Genomic DNA, 8539 nt, shown 5'->3' on the forward strand with positions numbered 1-8539 from the left:
TGAAGTTCCTTTGATTCTCTTCTCTTTACAATCACTCAAAATAAAATAAAAAAAGGATAAAATAAAAGTAAAAGTGGTGCCTAAACATCTCTCCGAATGAACTCCCCAAATGAGAACTTTCAAAACTTTCCAATACTTTCAAAACTCTATTCTAAGTCCTCTCTTCTTTCTTTTATAATTTTCTAAAAGGTACCTTGGTTTCTCTTCAAAATATGTCTAGATTTGATGTATTTCCCCAAGAGATGCGCCCTTTCATGATAATTTCCATCCAGGGTGGTTATAACCACCTATTAAGCGAATGGGTGCCTCAAAAACCTCTTCGAAATTCATAGAAACCGAATTTACTCGTCCAATAACTGTCACTAGCGCTTAAGCGCGGGGCCTCTGGCGCTTAGGCGCGGCTTTCTCTGTTTCACCGGCGCTTAAACGCCGGATCTGGCACTTAGGCACCAAAACACTTTAGCACAATTTTCACATTTTTGCTCCAAATTTTATCATTTTTCACTCATTTTAGTATTTTTCTCTTTTTTACTTGTACCTGAAAGAAAAACACACAAATATCTTCTATTAAAGAGCAATATCTCAAAAAATAGGTAAAAAAATGTGTGTAAAAATACTATATATTTTAGATATATCACACTACTGATTGTTTTTTTATATATAAGTATGTGTTATGCTTTCTTTTTTTTACCACCTATCTAATCTCTGAATAAGAGAAAGATTAAACAAATCATCATCCTCCATAGAACATCAAATATTTTTTATCAAGCATAGGTTGAGTATTTGTTGAATTTTAATGTCTTTACTTTTGTTAAGTACTAGAATATGACATTGACCATTTTTATTGTTAGCGTCACTAGCTAAAAGAATACTAATTTAGTAAAATATTAAAGATCACATGTTTTTTGAAATTCTTTATCAACCATCATCTGATGTTTGGCAAACTTTCATATATGTTAGCTACTAAGATTGAATGAGTTCCTTCGATGTGTCATCAATTAATTTTTCTCAAGCACATCCCTCAAAGCATTTTTATTAAAGTGTCCTCCAAATTCAAATTTAATATCATTTAATTCATGATTTCAGCAAGTTTGTAATCAAATTTACAGTGTCAACAAGATGTACCAATGTTATCAAAATTGGTTCAATTCGTGTCCAAGCAAGCCGATAAATCAAGCCATTGAAGAAAATTTGTAGGCTATCTATTTTCAATTCAATGATAAAATGAACTCCCAATTTGACATAATTTTAGTCAAACCGAGCTTCTCAACGAGAGGAATCTAATGAATTTAAGATTACTCGATTATGAGGTTATTTCTAAAAGCACTACCTATAATCTCGTTAAATTTACTTGAATTATCATATTGGGTGGTTAAGCAAGTTAAGAAACAAAGCACAAAAGTGCCCCTCCAAAAAAACTATATATAGGACTTATTTTCACTTGAGATGGAGATTGAGAAGAAGAGGAGAAATTTCTAAGCTTTTTCTGAAGATAAGACCTAGTGAATTACCATCAGTCTCTGTACTTATCGACCACCATCGATAACCACTATCGTTCACTATCGACCACCATCGGTCTGCACCGCCTACCACCGCAAACCACCAGTTGTCGTCAACCTCTGCTACAATTGATGTAGTCAAAATATGACTTTGTCTCTAATACTTAGATTTTCATTGTGTTGTTTAAAAAAAATTGTAACTTTTAGTGTGAGATAGTTACCATGTTCTCCCTGTTGTGAAAGAAGGGTGCACTTCTGTACTTACAAACACATAGTTTTTTTCCTTTCCATGATTTTTCCGGGTAAAGAATCTTTGGCTTATTCCCTAGTAATTTTATTTTTTGTTTACGTGTTGGATCTTCATGCAACGCTAAGGAATTAAATCATTACCATAACAACATGAATTTTTTGGCACAAAACCACCTTATAAGTCATTGGTCTCAACTCCTACAAGGAGTGATTAAGTAAAAAAATTAAACATTATAAAATAGTGAGTGTTTCTAATTGGTTGATATATAAGACTTGCAAATGTTTGATATTTTTAGTTAAAAATATCTAACTCCAACATTTCTCTACACTGATGTCCTCTACTGCATAGACAACGACTGAGCATGAACATAACAATCACCCAATATGAGACATTTCTTATTTATTATCATTCAATGTTTAGTAATGTATGATTTCTATCAAGCACTAATATTTGATACACTTAAAAAACTTTGGTCCCCTTTCTTATTGGAAGAACGAGGTAAATTGTTATGTATGGCTCATATACTAGAATTTAGAGTCACTAGGAGTGAACATGTATGTCGCTTGGAGATAAGTGGGTTGGAAGGAGCAAGGACGTGTTAGTAATTTTATATATGTGTTTTATTTATATATATGATGTGTAACTATATGGGTATGTATTGGACTCCTCTGAAATAGTGAAATTCACCACTTTGTTCCCGAAGACATAGGCATCTTTGTCGATCCTTGTTAAATCTCTGTGTTCTTCTAGTTTTAGGAAGATTCCTATTTTTATTCGCTCTAATTTCTCAACAAGTGGTATCATAGCGAGATTCTAGGGCAACGAAGAAAAATTTCGGCGCTAAGATCGAAGAAGATCGGCGGTTTACGGCAGTTTCAGCAAGACAACAATGCAGCTAGAGCTTTGAACGACCGAGGAGCAAGGATTTCGGTGGTATTGGTGAATTCCGTAGAGAAGTTCAGGTGCAAGAAGGTTGGAGGCCAAGAGTGAAAAAGGCTTCGAGCGCGACCAAGATCTGCCAAGCAGATTCGCGCAACAGAAGTTTTTGCGTCCGAGTTCGCGTGACCAGACGAGTCGTGGCAGATGGGAGGAGTCGTGAAGGTCTTTCGTGTGGGGTTACGTGAGCAGGAAGGAGCGATTTCAGTGATCAGGAGGCTTCGCTGATGAGGTTTCTCCCAAATCTCTTTATATACAGGCGGGAAGGATTCGCGACTTCAAAAGATCAGTCTAGAAAGGACTCATAGACGATCGATTGTAGGTGACTGAGCGAGATCTATAGAAGGAAGTTCGTAGCAGACAGGTCGCGAGCAGTTTCTACAATCGAGCAAACTTTGGGGAGGCGAGCCTCGACAGGAGGTGTTCGTGAAGGGCCTCTGTGGAACCGGAAACTTTGGATTGTGGCAAGCAAGGGTGAAAAGTTTGTTGGCACAACAAGGAATTTTGAAGGATTTGCAAGCTACGAAACCTGATAATATGGAAGATGAAGATTGGGAAGAATTGCAACTACGAGTGGTAGGTACCATATGTTTATGTCTGGCAGATGAGATTATGTTTCATGTTATGAATCTGAAATCTCCAAGAGAAGTATGAAAGAAATTAGAATTTTAGTTTATGTCCAAACCTCTAACAAATAAACTGTATCTGAAGCAAAGATTGTATGGGCTAAAGATGTAGACAGACACTGATCTGGCGCAGCACTTGAATGTCTTCAATCAAATAATCACAGATCTGACATGGCTTGATGTGAGTATTGAGGATGAAGATCGAGCAATGATTTTGTTGTGTTCATTGTCTTTCTCCTATAAAAATATAGTGATGACTCTTACATATGAGAAAGAAACAATTAAAATTGATGAGATGACTGCAACATTGTTGGCTCACAACCAGCAGAAGCAAAATGCAGGAGAAAGCTCTCATGGTAATATTTTATAAGCTAAGGGTAATCAGGATCGTGGAAGGAAAGAGGAGAAGTAGAGTTCTGGAATGCGAAATTCCAGGTCAATGCTTAAAGGCAGAAAGAATATTCATTGCTACAAGTGCAAGGCGTCGGGACATATGAAGAGAGATTGTCCAAAGCTCAACAAACAGTTTGATGAGAAACATGATGTATCTTCCAAGTCTATGAATATGGTGCAGAGTGTCAATTCAGATTGCAATGATGGTGATGTACTTTCAGTTACAACAACTCAGTTGAAGGATGCATTGATTCTTGATTCAGGATGCTCTTATCACACAACACCTAACAGGGAATTGTTTACTTCATACAGGTTATTTGATTTTGGTTCAGTCTATTTGGGTGATGATAGATGTTAGAATATTACTGGTATTGGCAAAGTCATAATTAAGATGTATAATGACACAGTCAGAACATTATGTGATGTAAGACATATTCCAGATTTGAAGAAGAACTTAATTTCCTTGGGCATTTTACACAGAAATGGTTTTATTCCTAAGTCAGATGAGGATAGAGAAAGCATTAGAATTGTTAAACGTGCATTGACTGTGATGAAAGGAAAGATCACTACAGGTAATATCTATAAACTATATGGGAGTACAGTTGTAAGTAGAGTTCACTCTGTTGAATAATATGATGAAATTGCAGCAGATATGTTGATCAAGCCAGATACTATCAACAAGTTCTTGCATTGCTTGAACTCGTTGAATGTTTGCAATTACTAGACGGCATGGTTGTCCAACCCACTTTGGTGTAAGAAACTTCATGATGTATTTCTTCTGAGGGGCTGAATATTCGCTAAGGTGGAGATTTGTTAGGTATGACTCGTATACCAGAATTTGGAGTCTCTTGGAGTGAAGAGGTGTGTCTCTTGAAGATATGTGGGTTGGGGGGAGCGAGGGCGTGTTAGTAATTATATAATGTGTAACTCTATGGGTATGTACCGGACTTCTATGAAATAGTGAAATTTGTCGCTCTGCTCCCGATGACGTAACCATCTTTGTCGAACCTCATTAAATTTCTGTGTTCTTCTGGTTTTGTGTCGATTCCTATTTTCTTCGCCCTAATTTCTCAAAATAAATGATCCCAAAATATTACCACAGTAGGCCATTATACCTCAAAACTAATACTACTCTTGTGGTAGGAAATATCACATATGAATCATTGTACTATTTTACTCATGATTATAATCACTATTTCCCTATGAGTACGTATATTGGAGTTATCAAACCGTATAATCTTAGAAATTTTATATGCATACCACTCAATTCTTATGTATTTACATATCTAAGGTCAAAATTTTATATTTTACATATATGCCATCGCACCAAACGATAAAAAAGCCTATCTCACTTTTCAAAAAATAAAATCATTGCATTATTTTTTTTTCGTAATATGAAAAATTTTGCTGGCATAAATATAAAAAAAAAACTTGTGGTCTTAGATCTCTAAATACACGAAAGGAAATTTACGTGGCTCTGCTTGGATCCCACGTGAAGTTGTAAGTAGTCAGCGGCCGATCTCCTTCGTACCAACCGAGAACACGATCGAACGGCTGTGACTCGCAGTGAAGGAGCAGAACTTTCCCACAGCGACAAAAGGATGTTTTGTTGGGTTGGTTCACGGGTCTGGTCCGAAGCAATTATAAGGATTTGTGTGGGACCCAGTCTAACAAACCACAAGGATTCCTCTATTATTTTATGATTTCTTCTGAGCTGGATGGCCACGCCTTAATGGCTTGAGGTCACGGGCAAGCCAAGGAGGCATTTTAGGGGCCAATTAGATCTACCCTTTTATTCTGACCACGAATATTATGCTCCGCTGCCACGTCAGCCGAGTAGAATGGCTCTTTTTGATTTTTATTATTTTTTTGTTTTTTTATGATTTAATCGTTATGGTTAATAGTTGTTCTTCGAATATTGGCCAAGTAACATTAATAGCTTCCGAAATCTATTTTGGATTCAAGCTTGTTGTAATATGGTCCTTGAAATATGAATATATTTTTCTTATTAGGTAACATATATTATAACTTTTTTTTGTGCTCTTACTATATATGAATTCAGTATACCTTATGGAAAAAAGAGAATTTTACATACCTAACACTCATTTTTTTTCTATTTATAACGCCTAAAGTTTGATAGTTACATTTAGCATTTTGCTGTCATAAATACATATATAATATATATATATATATATATATACATATATCTGAAATATTTTATGTCACTTTTAAAAAGTTGATAATAGGATTATTTTTCTATGTGATATTAAAAATGTGAGTGTTATGTAAATAAATTTGAATTAATATGTGTTAGATATATAAATACTTATGAATTTTGTGGTAGGTATCTAAATGTCCCAAAAAATATTATAGTAATTATAAATATCATTTAATGACAATGAAAAATTTTAACTTTGAAATATGAGACTAAAAAGATCTCATTCATTTTATATTTTAAACAAACAAGCAAAACACCACGAGCTATGCACCTATTCTGAAGAATAGACATACAACTGAATAGTGAAGTTCAATTAAATAAATAAAAGAATTAATGACTTTCGTTTGGTCTGCAAAATCTTCTATATTGATTGACAAGTTCCTCTATCTAATATAAAAGATTAGATAGAGTTTATGTTACTTGGGCTCTAAAGCTCCCTATAGAGGCAATCCCCTATAAATAATTACATATCAAATGACCGAAGTCACTTAAGAAAACTTTCGATGATGGTCAGAGGTTTTTATCTTTAAGAATTCAACTTTTAGGGTTTCAAGGTTGGACATGGAAAGCTAAATGTGAATAGACCAAGTAGGAACAATTCTTTTAGAACCCAATAAAAAGAAAAGTAGGGGAAGTCACGAATCCATATAAGAACTTCAGTGACTTCCCAAACAATCTTCTTTTATGGCTTTACGTTTTGAAAAAGATAATTATTTTAATATTTTATTCTACCAATTTTATTATTTAGGGTTTATATTTGCATGACACGGTCATACAAATGACTTAGAAGATAGGACGGTTTATGTCGTAACGAACGAAAAACTCAGAGCCTAAAAAGAGTTAGGGCTTAGATTGTACAACATAACTGTGTAAAAGTCTAAAGAAAAATTGAGAATTTATGTCATGCTAAACAAGCTATCTCAAAGTCTTATGGCTTGTTGTTTAATTCTAGGGATTCTTTTGTTGTTGTAGATTTATTTCGATGTTGTAGATTGTCATCCTCCATCTGCTTCAATTTGCTCCAAGCTCCTTATTGATGGCTGCTCCCGGTTTAGTATTTTATTCTTATGTATTTTCCATTCAATTGTTATTAATCCAATTAATTAAAAGGTATGTGTTTAAGTTTTGTAGTGACCTATCATATGTGAACCAGATATTGTTTTCTATCCTAAAGGTATTGCAATTAAATGAACGCAAAAGTAAAGAGCGGTAAAAAAAGATTGTTGTAGTATAAATGCTGTGAAATATAAATGTGTGTACCTTAGACTTTGCTACTGCTGCAGAAGGGGTGGTACATTAATTATGGCAGATTAAAATTCACAAATTTTAAGTAAAGTGCAGGGAAAGTACAAGTATGTAAAAGTACATGGTACATTGTTGTTCTCACTTTTGTTGAGATCTAGTCTTTTGTTGACCTCACTTTTGTTGAGGTCTAGCCTTTCTTCCTTAGAATTCTTAGATCTAGCCATAGGACTTTTCCGTTGTCAGTCGCCTTTTCGTCATTGAAAAGAGGTGTTTGATTAAATGTAAAATATATGGAATTTTGGAAAGTAGTATTTTAATTTTGAAAATACGAGAATAAACTGATCCCATACAGACAATAGTTTAAATAAACAAGCACAGCAGTACAAGTTACATACGTATCTCAAGGAATAGACATATCACTTATCCGTAAGGCTCGATTAGAAAAACTAAAGAATTTATGACATATGTTTTAGCCTACAAAATCCTTTTATGTTGACCAACTAGTTGACCAACTAGTTCCCCTCTCTAATATGAAAGATTATATATGATTTATATTAAGTTTGGTTCTTAAAGTTTTCTATAAGGGCAAGCCCCTACAATTAATTACATCTGAAATGACTAAAGTCACTTATGAAAACTCTCAATTTAGAACAGAAAATAACGTCTTCATGAGTTTCAAAAGGTTAGGATTCTCTAGGTCAAAGAAAGGGGTGTCAAATAGGAGAAGATCAAATTTGAAACATTTATTATGGAATCTAAAGGAAGAAAGACTAGGGGATGACACAGATCCTATGGAGAACTGACAGCGACTTTTTATATGCTTAAAATACCAGATAAATATGGACATAATAAATATTTAATAATTGTAAAGTCACACTTATCAATGCAAGTATACGTATCGCTCAAGTAATATAGGACTCTAATGGATTCCTAGATATCGATCCCATAGGGAGTGGTTAGAACTACGGACTAAGATTTTAGAAAAGCAATAGTTTAATCACAACAACGAAGTTCCATTTTCTTATCTGTCACTAATAGGCAATTGAAATAAATAGATAATTTTAATAACTAATAAATAACTAATGATACTAAGGAGGATCCAATTGTGATATTCAATGTATAAGAAAGCATTCTTCTCCTTGTCAAGAAATTATATAGAATGGATAAAGTGAATTAGTTGAATTTAGATTGTGTCAAATAGGAGCATACCTATTCTTTACCCTTTAGTCTAGGAATAAAGAATATTGACTAATCCTACGCTTGTTTACTGAATCTACGGATAGGCTGGGAGGATACCAGCTCTCACTTTGGAGCTCCCACGTTCCCCTCACCTGAGGGCTAACATCTACACTTCAGCACCCAAACGATATGA

The sequence above is a fragment of the Phalaenopsis equestris genome, unplaced genomic scaffold (genome assembly GCF_001263595.1).
Source record: "Phalaenopsis equestris unplaced genomic scaffold, ASM126359v1 Scaffold000441, whole genome shotgun sequence".
NCBI classification, from domain to species: Eukaryota; Viridiplantae; Streptophyta; class Magnoliopsida; order Asparagales; family Orchidaceae; genus Phalaenopsis; species Phalaenopsis equestris.